Source organism: Austrofundulus limnaeus, unplaced genomic scaffold (assembly GCF_001266775.1).
Source record: "Austrofundulus limnaeus strain Quisiro unplaced genomic scaffold, Austrofundulus_limnaeus-1.0 Scaffold262, whole genome shotgun sequence".
In the NCBI taxonomy this organism is placed as follows: domain Eukaryota; kingdom Metazoa; phylum Chordata; class Actinopteri; order Cyprinodontiformes; family Rivulidae; genus Austrofundulus; species Austrofundulus limnaeus.
This window is the reverse complement of record NW_013952664.1, coordinates 91,385-106,933: the sequence shown is the minus strand read 5'-3', so window position 1 is coordinate 106,933 and position 15,549 is coordinate 91,385. Positions and strand designations below refer to the sequence as shown.

The 15,549-nt window shown below is 37.6% G+C and overlaps 1 long non-coding RNA gene across 1 annotated transcript in view; it reads left to right on the top strand.

Moving 5' to 3' along the window:
• Positions 1–15,196, top strand: part of LOC106526155 (uncharacterized) — a 43,375-nt gene extending 28,179 nt beyond the window's left edge. Inside the window, exon 2 of the long non-coding RNA XR_001311217.1 lies at positions 14,935–15,196. This is a non-coding gene — a long non-coding RNA (uncharacterized LOC106526155). The remainder of the gene's footprint in view (positions 1–14,934) is intronic.
• Positions 15,197–15,549: the final 353 nt, after the last annotated feature.

Below are 15,549 nucleotides of genomic sequence, written 5' to 3'. Positions count from 1 at the left end.
CAGCGGTCAAAATACATCAGAAACTGGAACAAATAGGCTTTAATAAGGCTTTAATAAGCTAAACAATAGAGGTACGAGAAAATGTGTTCATAATGAATGAAAACAAATAAATAAATAGTGTGCATGCCAGTCTCAAACCCTGGTCTCCCACTCTCTGGTCCAACACATACCCATTGCCCTATTGGAGGCCTGTTGTGAAATAAGCTGCGCATTGTGTAACAACAACAGTGATGGCTTTTTATACTGAGGACGTGGAGCCTCACCTGGGGGTTGCTAGGTAAGGGGCTGAACACAGTTTCCAGTGGGTTGTCGTACGGCTTGTGACATCACAAAATGACGGAAGTATAAAACTTGTTAATATATACATAAAAATACATTTACTTACAGTAAATATGCCCCTGGGTACATTTTTTGGTCCTAGGACTGTTTTAAGAAGTACATACCCAAAGTTGAGTAAAAAAAAACTATAAAAAGTGGATTTTGCATAATGGGTCCCCTTTAAATGAACAAATTGTCAAACTGCCAATATGTCATGTTTCTTCAAACTTCAACCATCCAAATGAGTCAATGACAGAAAAAAGCTGTTTGGCATCAGCAGAGARGATTTGACAAAAAATTTTCAAGTGCACAACCTACATTAGCAGTAATGCTCATCCCACAAATGGATGTTCCTTACAAATGTGGCACCATCTAAAAAGGGAAATTAACGGGCTTCCCAATGGTATCAAGAAGCAKTGTTAMAACAAAGAAGTCTACCAGACATTTTTTTTCCTTTGTGATAAGTATATATACATATTTTTTCCCATCATTTTGCAACAGACAGTTCAAATTTGGTAAACAAAGCATAAAAATCACTGATTTTAAGCATAATTTTTGCAAGCATCTCCATGTGTGTTTTCAAAGTGTCCGATTATGTCCAATAAACTGCATAACATTTTCCAATGGCTGTAATCTCAACATACTTCAACACACAGATTTCACTAAAGGCTAAAATAAAAAGGTAATGACCAGAGGAATCATATTCTATGCATCATGGTTAAAATACAGCAAATGATCAATAATCAGCGGTACGACACAGCAGGTGTAGATGCAGCAAAGGCTTCTTTCCAATTAAGACCAAATAGCCAATAAATCCATTCATTTTTCAAGGCATTTACATCCAAACAGCTTATAAACCAACAGCATTAGGGTATAAAAGTTTTTTTCACTTACTTTTGAAGAAGAATATGTCCACTATCACCAAAAGTGTAATCCAAATATCCAAAATGGTGGCTGAGGTGCAGCAAAATTAGTCTTTCATGATCCATTTTCTCATCACAAAAGTCACTCTTCCTTATCCGGAAAACACCTCAAAACAAAAGGTTTTTTCCCCTCATTTCAGCAGGTTTTGTCAGCTTTTAGTCCAAACCCCACCATAACTTTCCTTTTTTTTAAATAATTTGTTTGGCCATATGTCTTTGATGTCAGAACAAGAATCAGAACTGATTGGTCTGTTCTACAGTCAGTCCAATGAGGCTGATTCTGGGCAGAAGAAACCAGCCCTCACATTRTTGCCTGTAGAAATCAACCCAGTTGGTCAAAAAGGCTGTCARTCAAAACAGGGGAACCTATTGAATCATTTTGATGTCCTATGTCAATTAGACRTGTCTGGAGGCTGAGGTCAGCAGTAACCTCTTGACCGATAAGAGGTTAAAAGATTGGGAAAAAAAACGGGGTTACCTGCATTAGTTATGAAGAGGCTGTATAAATGAATCTATGGATAGAATGGCCTGCTGAATTTAAAAAAAGTCAATACTTTTGACTAGTGTCAGTTTTATTCCATAAGTGGAATTATCACTTAGTTTGGTTCAGTTGTTTTGAAACTAGACAGGAAGTCCTCACAAAATGATGGCTGACAAAAACAAAATGAAAGTTGCGAACTGGTACTTCTTTTAGTTAGCGACAGAATAAATAACTTTCATTTTTACCGCAAAGATTTATGAAATAGTCTTGTGTATTTGATCTCATTATGATCTTAACGCACCTTCTTTGTTTCCGAACAAAGAAAAGAGCCCAAGCTGCTCAGTTCCATCTCTTGACACGTGTTTTCAAATCCATTCCCAAACCTCTCGTGGCAGCATATGAAAAGGTCCTGTCAGTCGTCCTCAGGATTGTTGTTAAATCAAAGCACTGTGGAATTTCATCTGATCCCTTACTTCTTTAGGGCAATTTATTGCAAACCTTTTATTTAAGCAAGCCGTTCTTTGATCCTCACCTCGCTCAAATCTTACTCTCTGATCTGCAATAACTCTGTCTTCTGGACTCTTAACCAAAATCCTTCTCATGCTTTTTGTAAACCTTTGGCCAAAAAGGTAGATTCCACCGAAAGTGTGGATGAACTGTGTAAAGAAACAATTCTCAGTGGTAAAGAATTTGAAGCTACATGAAAGAGAGTTTTGTAATTAGAAAGGTATACTGGCTAATAAAGTAAAAAACAAGAGACTGATTTGTTTATTATCACCCACCTCCAAAAGTTTATTATTTCATTATTACTTCATAACTTCATTTTAATTGCTTCACCTGGTTCTGATTTAATTCTCAGCTTTTTTATGTTGTCCTCAGATCTGCTTGGAGATATTTCCTCTTAGAAAAAAAAGTATTACCTTCAGTATTATGTAAAGACATCAAAGACACTTGTCTGTGATAATCCTGTTGGGGTAAAATTAGAAACCAGCAGCTCAGCAGTCCACAGAAACCTCAAAGCCATTATCGCAACATCATTATATCGGATTTTATCTGAACASAGATCACGTTGGCTGATTCAGGAACTAATAGATGTGGCAATGAAGAAAAGTGTAATATAAGTCCTAAAATATATAATGGAGAACAGCATTCTCCTTTAGATTAAATGTAGAAAAAAGTATTTCTGTGCATGTGATGAGATAATTTGACAACTTTAGATTATCTGATGCTTATGGTTTGAAGAATAATTTCAGACCTACTGTCAAGAGATGAATATATTACTAAATAAAAAAGACACAAAAGCTATTTTAATGTCAAAACATCTAAAGGGTTGTTAGACTAACTTAATATATAGTATTTCCAAATGTCAGTAGACACTGATCTGAAGTGAGCGCTGCTACAGAATATTGCCATTTCCTTCAACAGTTTAATCATTTATAAAGCTTTTTTTTCTATAAAGACTAATGGCTCCAGGTTTAAAGCAACACATCCTTATAAACCCTGGAATGAATGTGACACAAAGCAAAATTTACTTTTCATGCTAATCATTGCCAACATGATCCATTTTMACTTATAGCTTGCAAAGGAAAACAGTGTTGAATTCGATTTATTTATATAGCGCCAAATCACAATTTTTGTCCCAGGGCACTGTACACAAAAACAACAACAACAACAAACAAACAAAAAACAATAAATCCAAAGAAGAAGCCAACAGATCGTGTTGAATCTTAACTTCAGCAGTCTCCCATCCTGAGCAGCACAGTGGCGACAGTAGAGAGGAAAAACTCCCTTTTAACCGGAAGAAACCTCCAGCAGAACCAGGCTCAGGAAAGAGACAATATTACATTTTTTCCCAACAAATTTACGTAAAATATCACTTTAAACATTAGCAGCTTTATGTTTCTGAGCTTTTAAAATGTTTTCTTTTGTTTCTCTACTTTTGTCTTCAATTTATTTACTTATAATAATGACAAGCTTACAGTTAAAGATTTTACAGCAAAGATTACAAAAATATTTAAGTAGCACATTTTTCCTGGCCGTTTTCTTTCACATTCAAAAACAACAACAGTTCATCAGTTYAAACTGAAATAAAAGTCAACATTTGGGTACGATGTCAGAAGTTTGGTYGTATATGGACACAGCTTTGAACAATTTATGTGGTTTTAAACTTTTACTTGATTTACAGTTTGTTTGGTTGGAAACAATTAAAATGGGCTCAAATTGTTGGGGTCAAAAAGATAACTTCACACACCCACACCAGAGCTAGAAGTTTGATGGGCAAGCTCATATTTGTCCTACAGGCTTTATTGTTATTATTATGTTAGACTTAGATTTACTGTATATATCCTTTTTTATATATATTACTTCACCAAAAAAATTTTGAAACCTCTGATCCTGATGCCTCAGTTATTTTCACAGTTTTTTTTTTGTTTACCTGAACAGGTGCTATTGTCTGTTTTGTGAGACATTGCCATAATCCTAGCCTGGTAAAAACCAGACCCTTGTCCTTCACTTTGCTTCGTATGAGGGTCTGGACTCTCGGCTATAGAGAAGTGATTGTTGCTGGAGGCGTGGCCTCTGCTGAAGTTTAAAATGATTGGATCCGTTGGCTGCAACGTTTGTAGCCAGCTCCACTGTGACGGAGGCTAAGCTAAGAAGCTAACTGGAAATAGTGTGCGCTGTAAACAACCCTACTGAGAGGAGAGAAGTACCGAGCTGAACGAGACGGCTGTAAATGAGAGCTGCTGCTTTGTCAGACAAATTTATTTTAATTTGGAAGCCTTATCAACACAGACTGGCTTCATTCACTTCCTCCACTGCCGTATGCTAACTAACTAGCCGACACTGCGCAGAAAATTGACGCTGTTCAAAACTCCGCCTTCTGTTTGCTGATTGGCCCAGGTAAAATAAACAACAAGCAGACACTGCGCAGAAAATCGACGTTCTGTTCTCTGATTGGCCCGAACGAAAATTCCCCTGAAGAAATCCTTGTCTATGCGATAGTGATTGGACAAACAGTTCATTTTAGTGAACTAAATCATTAGAATCGATTCATTAAAATGATTCATGAAAAAGATTCGTTCGTTGAATCATTTATTTCATTTTTAGTACATGTACTATATTAATAAAAATATCACTAATATTTATGTACTAATTATACTAATAAAATTAATTGCAGTAGAGTTACAGAGGGGGTAATATGTTGATGTACATATGTATCTTTTTGCTATCATTATTATATTTTGATTTTTAATTTCCTCAAAACAGGCCTGCCCTACACCCCCCCACCCCAAGTTAAACAAAAACATTACTGTTCTTGTTCTAGAAGATTATCTTGACAATAGTGTAATAAGCTATAGAATAACTCTAGCATTATTTTTTAAGGATGAGTAAATATTATTGCATTAAACTTGAATTGGTCTTCATGCATTTGCCTTCTTTGTAAAGTTCCTTGGAATCCCATTTGTTGTAGGCTGCTGTAGGTTAGTGCTGCACATGAACTGAGCTGAAATGAAATAATATTTTAAAAAAATAACAGCTGGCCAATATAGAGTCCAGTTGCCCCATGAACTTAGCAGATGCCAGGTAATAACACTCATTTGATTCCAAATCTCAAGCTCCAGAGGTAATTAATCTAAGCTGATGCTTCTTAAGAATATTAACTTTTTCCAAAGAGAAGAAGATAAATTAAGTGAGGAGTGCAGTTTTTATCCACAATGTAGAGAAATTTACAACTAGCAACAGGGAACTCATTAGAGTAGTGCTTAAAGTACCTTTAGGAATATTACACGCTAATTTTGTTGTTTTCGGCTGCCGCCCACGTTGATTGACGTCGATGCCACCTGGATTCAAACCTGCTGCCTTAGAATTGCAAGCCGGCTGCACTGACCACTGAACTAGAAATATTATAAACATGAAAGCACATAAATTATCACTTATACCAAGTCTGACATTTTCAAGGAAAAAAAACCCTTGTGCAATTAATTWAAATGATCTTGTTCCAAAAATAAAAAATAAAAAAAACCTTACATAGTCTTGTAAAGTACTACATTGGGACATATGTTGCAAGAGAAAAGGACTAAAGTAAAACCAGGTGAAGGTTTGTAGAGCTAAACTAAACAGACCCACTAAGCTTTCTGTTGCTCGCTCAGAGCGTTCGGCTCAGACCAGTGAGCCGTCTCGCCTCTGCGTTCCCCCCGCGAGCATTTGGCTAAACGAAACAGGTGTAAAAACATCAACCYGCTAAAAATAAAAAGCGATAGACACATCCGTCAAGATGTGGATTTAATGAATGCAAGCGCTCGCCCATGCATGTTTTAGCAGCTTGGTGTTTGGATTTCTTGTTAGGGGAGAATATATACCAGTGGAACACGTCAATAGATCCATCTTGTATATTGGAAGCATTCATCTCAAATATTCCTAAAAGATGCAGCGGCACTGGAGCGTTGATGCATTGACTTAGAAATAGGCTGACAGCCAACGTGTCAGACACTTACCCAGATATGTGTACTTATGCTGGGAAGTCCACTGAGATCATTGACTGGGTTATGGCTAAACCTGCTGCTGCCCTTGGGTCAAAATGACCAGGCTGGTATAAGTGGGATAGTCGGGGCAAGCTATCCCACTTTAAAGATGTTAAAATACATAAAATACTTAAAAACACACTGTATCACTTTTTGTGAAATTTACAACAAAACTGGTACCAAACTGTCTGGAGAAAACCCTGGAGCTTTTCCAAAGGGCTAGCTTTTAACAGCCTCGTTCATTTAATGCATTTTGTGGTACAGAATGATTGACAGTTGTCTTGTCCCGCCTCCTCCRTTTGCTGCTCATTGGTGCTTATATTGGTCAGCCCACAGGCTTAACCAATGAGGGTTGACATACGTATATCTATAGGCATGACGTGCCTTTAGTGCGAATGTACGTATATGTGGTTTGGTGTTGACAGATTAGGTACAATGGTGAACAAGATTAACAAATGAGGGAGATTTTTTTCTCACCCGTTTTMTTTCATTCTTTTGTGGAAAAGCTGGAAGAGAAGAGGTTGGGGGCGGGCGAATAGACCGAAGGATATTCAAATCCAGCAAAAGGGAAAAGTGGCAAAGCCAAATCTGTTTTTGGCTTTATTTTTTGTTTGTATTTAAAATTGGATGCGCTGAAGCGTTTTATATATTTATTATTATATATCTATATATTGTATATCTTTTAGCCCACTGTACAAATATCATTATCCTCCACTGAAAATGACCCACAAGTCGTCAGTTTTGACCCACAGGTAGCAGGAGGATTTAATAAGCCCCCCCCCCCCCCCCCCCACACACACACATCTTAATGCATATGTAGCAATAAAAGCAGCAGCCCACTCATCAACAGGGGCCATGGGGGAGACGGGCCCCATCAGTTCCAGTCAAGACACTGGATGTACCAGGAAACTGCATTACAGGCATTCCCTTTGGAGTTTTTAAAAATGGAAACACTGGATAGCCCCATTTTATTGTGTCCGCCTACAATGAGGTCTCCGCAAAGCGCTTCCGACAGTTCGGAGCAGCGTGAGCGTGTTTTTGTTACAGGATGGTTAAAACGGCACTCTTCAGGAGGCTCTTTAAAGATGCAGGAGTCGGCAGACACAAAACAGCAATCTCGCAGACGGGGTATTCTGATGTGAAGCTAYGATAAGTGAAAATTTGATATGACTGGTTTCGTCTCTGTGGAGATCAAATCACCTTGCTTCATTTTCCATTATCTGCWTGCTACATCCGTCTTCTGCGCTCAGCCCCTCTTAATTAAAATATACCACTTTTTTATGCAGCGGTGACCCACTGTTAGTTATATTTCCTTTAAACAAGTGGTCCCAGGTTCACTTGGTTAAAGGAAATATAACTAACAGCGGTGACCCACTGTTAGTTATATTTCCTTTAACCAAGTGAACCTGGGACCACAAAAATAYAAAAGTAGGTGAAAACGCATTTGTCTTTGTCTTACACTTGTTTCATGTGAGTACTTCTAATGTTGTACGCCTAAATATTTCATTGTTTTATCTGCATTAGGCTGCAGACATTGATTCTGTTTTATTTAATCAATAGAAAATGACTAAACAAGGATGTACATTCAACAGGTTAGTGCTGTATTAATATTGGTTTTAAACAAAATATTGAATTTAAATTTWGTCTCGTCTGGTATAAAGAGTATTTTACAGATGCTTTGCACATTAGTGGTGCAACATAAGCAATGCTTTTTATCTTGGTGAGTCATCTGACCAACTATATTAATCACACGGTTAATATAAATTATGGGCAATGCAGTCATAGCAGTAAGTCCGTGTGCAGCCTGGACACTGAGATCATGGTGTGCAATGGGTTTAAAAGGTCTTTACTGTCAAAATGAATTTCCAGAGGCTGGCAGGTGAAGTTAAAAGTCTCAAGTCTCAAAAAGTCTCAAAGCGTTCATAAAATCCAGAATATAGCATGTGAGGTGAATAAAGCTGACACAAATAGTAACAAAGGCATAGGGCAACAGTAGTTTAGAAATTTAAAGGGGGGGGGGGGTTTCCAGGCACATAAGCACTATGTTACCTTCTGTTTTGACTTCACATCCAAACACATCGGAATTGCCTTCTCTTTAAGAACCTCCTACTATTTCAGACACTCCCACATCAGGAAGGAGCTTTGTACAAATAGGCGGAGCTTTGTACCWGCAAGCATTTAGGCAGCTCTACATAGGAAATTAGGAGACCGCATGAGATACAAGGATTTCTCAAACATGCATGACTGAGACAAAGCAACACTTTGAGTATGTTTCTGATGAGAGAATGACATTATAACATGAGATAAAGCTGAAAAAAAAAGTCATGCTAACGCCCTTTAAATATTAAGAGGGCTGATGATTTGTAAGAACCTGATCGGGGGGCAGAGTGCAGAAGTGACTGAAACAAACCWGGAAACAGAAAAAAAGAGACTATGAGACAGAAGGAAACAAAAGACTTAAAATTAAACCACAACAAATCCCCAAGCCCATTTCAGATTTAACCACCATTTAGCACTTCAAGCACTGCTTGCTTGTCATCATCTTGCTTGTATTAAAAAGCAATTAATTTTTGAAAATTAGAGTTTAGATCTTAGCCAACCAAATATGACAGGGTCAAACAAAGGACAATCATTAACTAAGACCTAATAATGCATTTATTATTTAGTTTGTAAACACTTGARCTCAAGAAGCACGATATATAGACAACACTGACTTGTTTCTTGTCAAATATTGACCCATTTTAAATACTGTATAACATGCTGTTTTGGCATATTAGCTTCAAGCAAAGAATTACATTTAACTGAAAGGGAAAATGTCCCAAACTTGGTCTTACCAATTTGTAAATGTGCCTCGGTGTATAAACAGTTTTACAGCTGGATTAAAATTAACTTTTTAAGAAGTGTTTACAAACTCATGAATAATTTATTGGTAGAACGTGATTAAATAATTAATAAAGAGATCTGTATTAGCAAGTGGTTGTTACTGAATATGGGCTAAGTATTTGAAAGTACAATGGCCAATCTAATGTTGCAGTTTGTTTGCAGGCACGTGGTCAGTTCTGGTAGGTTTACTGCAAATGCACATTGCAAAACTAGATGTCTGCTGGCAAAACAAAAAAGAAAATAAGTACGTATTTGTAGAAAAGACGAAGTGTGATGCTATCCAGAGTGGTCAACAAATGGCACTAAATTCCAGGGCTGAGTGGGAGCTGATAAACTGAGGGCTCAAATGAGATGGGGCCAAATAATGGAGAAATAAAACCCACTCACAATAAAAACCTCCAGTCAGGTGAAAAAAATGTAATCAGTTTGTTTGTTTGTTTGTTACACCCAATATTTTGGGTGACATTGGGCCAGTTTATTTTGTTTTTGATCACTATGTGCAGCAACTATTGTCGTTTTAACCAGTGTTGTATAAAGTACCTCAAAGTGATACTTGAGTAGAAGTACAAGTATCTTATCATAAAAATACTTTGATAAAAGTTAAAGTCTTCTCTAAAAATATTACCTGAGTAAAAGTCTTAAAGTATCTGATATTTTTTGTACTTAAGTATCAAAAGTAAATTTCTGACACAAAATCTACTTAAGTATTAAAAGTAAAAGTACTGAGTAAATGTGAGCTGTTAGATTTTCCAAAGTGACATTTATTGGGAAGTGACTTCTCCAAAAAAGTATTTTTTCTAACGGCGTGCAGCTGTGATGGGTTGTGTACGAGCTAATAGGAGTCAGAATGGTATATATTTATACTTCTCATCCAACTACAGTTAAATTCACTCTGTCCAGGAGACACAATTTATCAAGATAGTATTTGTTTAAGTAATAACGACTCAGAATAAAATAGGAGTAACAACTTTCTACTTCTTACCTTTTTAAAAAAGGTAGTGAGTAGAAAATACTGATAATTGTGTAAAAATGTAATGAGTAAACGTAAAAAGTACGCTGAAAAATAATTACTCAAGTAAAGTACAGATAACCAAAATTTCTACTTATGTACAGTAACAAAATATTTGTACTTAGTTACTTTACAACTCTGGTTTTAACTCAAATGGTTTCTTTTGAAAATAAATTGAAAGAAAATCGGAACTGAGCATTATGATCGGCGGTGTGAACGTAGCCTTAACTTGCAATTCCAGGTTTTCAGAAGAACAAAACCTACTGATGTCTGCATTTACCCTCTTGGTGCAGCAGCGAATCCAAGCACACAAAAACCTTTAAAGTTTAGTTTCGCTTGGGTTTACAAGAAACGATTAGTCACCTTCGAGCACAGCAAAGTCATTCAAGCACCTAGTGTTCTTCTTTGATGGGGTTAATGTGCAAAAAAATACCCAAACACATTTGTGAGCACGTTCTTTTACCGAACCTTTCGAGCTCCTCGGTGATGACAGCCTGCCATACAGACTGGCCACTTTATTAAATAAGATTTCCTCTCCCCAGAGGCTCTCCTCTTGGGAGATTAAGCTGATAGAGTGTGGATAAAGACGGACGCTTGGGCCAGGCTGTGCCTTTCGAGAACCCTTTTTTATTACCTTGGTTCTTCTTTTTCTCTCCATACCACCAAGCACACAAAGTAAATCCACTACTTGCTGCAGAGGAGAAACTTATCTAAAGATCGTACAACCCTACAGCCAATCAGTCTGAAGTACATTTTGGAGAATTATTAAGTAAACGTTCTGTAAATTAACATGTAAAGCAGACGTATTCGTGAGGGAATTAACAGACGGTTGCCAAAGACGCTTTAAATCCGGAGCTTTCTATTAGATATTTAAAGCCCTTATCGTCATTTGAATAATTTTCATCATCTTGCAACAGAATTGCTGGGAGCTTTCAAATCATCCTCCTACATGATTAGAACACTGAAGTACACTTAAGTTTACGGGGCGTCTGATTAGACCAGCAGCTTTCCCCATTAGCATAATAAATGAATTAGGGCACCAGAGATAAAGATCATTAGACAAATTTTCTCCATGGGGAAATCATTTGGACAATGTATTGTCTAAGTATGTGAGACGAAAGTGATGTTACTCGCAGTCTGAGCATGTTTCACCCTCCAGCTTTCCCCAGTAAAGCCCCCATTCTTGATCACTTTCAGCTGCATCATATGGAGTTAAACCAGTGACAGCTTACATTGATAATGATAAAAAGAGATTTGACATTGAAAAATGAAACATTGAAAAAAGAAACACCAAAAAATGAAACACTGGAAAATCAAACATTGAAAAATCAATCATTGAAAAATCAAACATTGAAAAGATTTTGGCATTGTAACTCTAAAATGCCTAAATCTTTTCAATGTTTTCATTTTTCAATGTTTCTTTTTTCAGTGTTGTGTTTTTCAATGACAATGTTTTATTTTTCAATGTTTGATTTTTCAATATTTCCTTTTTCAATGTTTCATTTTTCAATGTCAAATCTCTTTTTCAATATCAGTGTAAGCTGTCACTGGTTTAACTCCATAGCATCAACCTTCATCCCATTAAGGYACTTTTTTTCCTTCTTGGGTTGGACACAAAAGAAGAGCCATGTATTTCACCACGGTTTTCATTCTGTGATTAGGCCGAAAAGTGAATGACGGCAATCCGCTGTGTCCGCRCACGGCAAACATTTCATGACAAGTTGTTATCGCGACAGTACATCTCTTCACCGGCACAGACTGGATTAGTACCGTATAACACTGTGTGGCCTTAGGACTGAGGATTTATCCCATTATCGCCTGCTGCCGACTTTCCCTCAGCTGCTTCGGCTCAAGTTATTTCTTAGCCTTCGCTATAAAAAGCACATGCGCTTCTGCTGTGCTGTTACTCATAACATGTTGCAGACACAAGCAGCAGGTTGTAGCTGATTTTAATAAGTGAACAAGACATGATTGGAGAGATTTTTTGGCTTCTGCAAAGTACTTTGAATATGCATTCAAGCATAATCTGTACCTGTTAGTAGCACTGCGATAATGGCCTGGAGGGCTGAAGGACCAGAAGATGTGCACATATAGTAAACCTTGGGAACAAGGATGAAGAACTGATATGACAGGTGGATTTATTGGATATTACTCTGTGTTTTCATGTGGGAGATCAAAGTTCGAAACGTAATATATAACTACTTTTTGTTTTTAAAGGGATCCCCGATTATATGTAACATTTGACTTTATATGATAAACATGTACTCTTCTAATCTCTTTTTCCACTCTTTCTCAATGCATTTCACTTTTTTCTTTTTTCTTCTTTTTCTCCTATTATTATAAAAAAAATAAAAATAAAATAAAAAAACATAATAATGGTGTGGAGAGGATGGCTATAGGGGGACAAGGGAGGCCATCAAAAAAAAAAAGATAAACATGTACTTTAACTGTAAAATAAAGACTGTAAAAATATTGTAGGATGTTCAGTTTTGATCATTTTTAAACTAAAAGTTTAAAAATATATTACATGGACGGGGCCATTTTATTTACACGCAAAGCATTTTGGGTAAATGATGACATCAACTAGGTCATTGGCATGAGGCTGCTAGCGAGCTATATCCACCCTGAAGGTTAATCTTGGACAATATCTGATGATCGACTCTTTTAAATGAAACCAGAGAGCGTTGACAGAGAGGAGAAGGTAGAAATGACTCAGTCTGTAACTGAAAATATAGATGGAGRACAACAGAGCTGCTTCATGGAAGAAGAACCTCAGCTTAGCCTGTTAGCTTTAGCGTTAGCCCCGATGCTATCACCATATATATGTATTAGCTCAGTGCTACAATTTCTCCTCTCATCACTGAGGTCCTCCATCCACATGACAGAGAGGGGAACGCAAAAATGACTCAGTTTGCAACTGAAAATATGGATGGAGGACCTCAGTTTAGCTTGTTTGTTGCGCTAGCACCGAGCTAATACATATAAGGCAATATAGCGCGAAGGCTAACAGGCTAAGCTGAGGTTCTTCTTGCATGAAGCAGCTCTGTTGTCCTCCATCCATATTTTCAGTTACAGGCTGAGTCATTTCTACCTTCTGCTCTCTGTCAACGCTCTCTGGTTTCATTTAAAAGAGCCAATCGTCAGATATTGTCCAAGATTAACCTTCAGGGTGGATATAGCTCGCTAGCAGCCTCGCCCCAATGACCTAGTTGATGTCATCATTTACCCAGAATGCTTTGCTTGTAAATAAAATGGCTCCGTCCATGTTAACATTTAATAAAATAATTACAAACTAAACAACCTACAGTATTTTTACAGTCTTTATTTTACAGTTAAAATAAATATTTATCAAATAAAGTTTAATGTTACAACTAATCGTGGATCCCTTTAACAAAAACTTAGCAGAATGCAGATACAAAGCCAATACATGTCAAATTTATATTGCTTATCTGTAGTCAGGTGGAGGCAACAGGTCCAGAGGAGAAACACATCCATCTCCCCAATGACACTTCCTGCTTGTCCTGGGTCTTCCACAGAGCCTCCAACCAGTTAGACATGCCCAGCACATCTAAAGGGAAGTGTCCAGTAATCCTAATCAGATCACCTCAATTAACTCCTTTCGATGTGGAGGAGCTGCGGCTCTACTCCAAGCCCCCCAATAACAGAGCTCCACATCTCATCTTTAAGGCTAAGCCTGGTCAGCCTACAAGGAATCTAATTTTAGCTGCTTGGATCCAGGATCTCGTTCTTTCAGTCGTAATGATTGACTGAAGCAACGCCCTCATTACTGAGTACGAGTCCCCAATCCGTCAATTCCGCCATCACTCGTGAACAAGATAGCAGATACTCCTCCACTTGATGCAGAGACCCCCGCCCCTCCCGACCCAAAGAGGACATTCCACCCTTTTCCGGTTAAGAACCATGACATCAGACTTAGAGGAACTGACTCGCATCGAGGCTRCTTCACACTCTGCTGTGAACCGCCCCAGAGAACACTGAAGGCCTTGACCCAAAGACACAAACAGAACCACATCATTCACATGAAACACAGACAAGACCCTGTTGTTCCCAAACCAGACCCCTTCTGACAGTTAACCTGTTTTGGTCAAACTTTGCCAGATTGAACCGCTCGATTTAAGTTTGGACTACAATACTTGGTTGAGTTCAGGAAAATGCTTGTTTTTAGGTCAAAACCGAATGAGTTTTTAATTGAACGACCACAGGAGGTGACAGAAGGGCCCTGAAGCATTCTTCATTAGGCAGTATACATTACATTTTGTCAATAGGCAGACACTTTTATCCCAAGCAACTTACAAGTGATTAAATTACGCAATCAGTCGGCAAACTGGGGCAATGAGTGTGGTTCGGCGTTAGAAGACATTGCAACATGTTGCACAGCTAATGCAGTGCTTTGTTCACTGAAAAAGTGGTTTTCAGATGGCCCTGAATCAAAATTGAAGATGAACCAAATTTGTTTAAAATCCCCCGAAAAAAGCATAAAACTATTTTCAAAAATCTTGGAACATCCTAGATTTCAAAATGATTTAAAATACAAATACCAGTTATACATACTGAAACTTAGCCACAACCATGCCTACTCTATCCCCATTTTTTGTGTTTATGGTATCCTACCAACTATCTGCTCGCTGTTTAATATTCAACAGATAGATAAAAGTGTCTTATCCAACCTTTTCATCTAAATCTCGTCTAAAACCGATAAGAGGTAGCACTTTCATCCTCATGTCCATTTTTCATTCTGCTTTATCTCTGTTCTTTTTTTTTCCTTTTTCCCCACAGTGGCCATGGCTATTAACCATGCGGCTGGAGCCAGATATGCCCATTGCCTCCTTCTGTCAAAAAGAAGTCTCTTTGGTGCTACACTTAGTGCGCGCTCCCTGAATATGCCGGCGAAGCACAAGAAAGCCCAGCGGACTGCTTAATGCTCTTTGTAAGTACAGTCACTCAGCAGGATCAGTGTTTACTCATGACACCCGGATCAAGTCAAACCCTATGAGAGAAACTTGTCTCTGATTTGTAAATAAATCATTATAAAAAGGCATCAGAATCACTTCTTGTACACAGCCATTGCAAACATTGTATGTATTTTATAGCTTTTTTAAAAGTCCTTTTGATAAAAAGCCTTTCTTATTTTGGGTCAAAACTTAGAATTTTCAATATATCGTTACAAACACTTGACATTCTCAACATATCCCTCCTTTAAAGCGGAATCAATTCCAGTGTCACGTGTTCCGCTAAGTACTCTAAATTTATGCATGAATTATGTAAAAGTAATGCATTTATACGAGGTAACCTGCTAAATGTGGTTCAGACTGTCGCGTACCGTTTAATTTTTTTTATACCTGCACTTTTATGCACTGAAGCTCTTAGATGGTTTCCTGGGCCCATTATTAA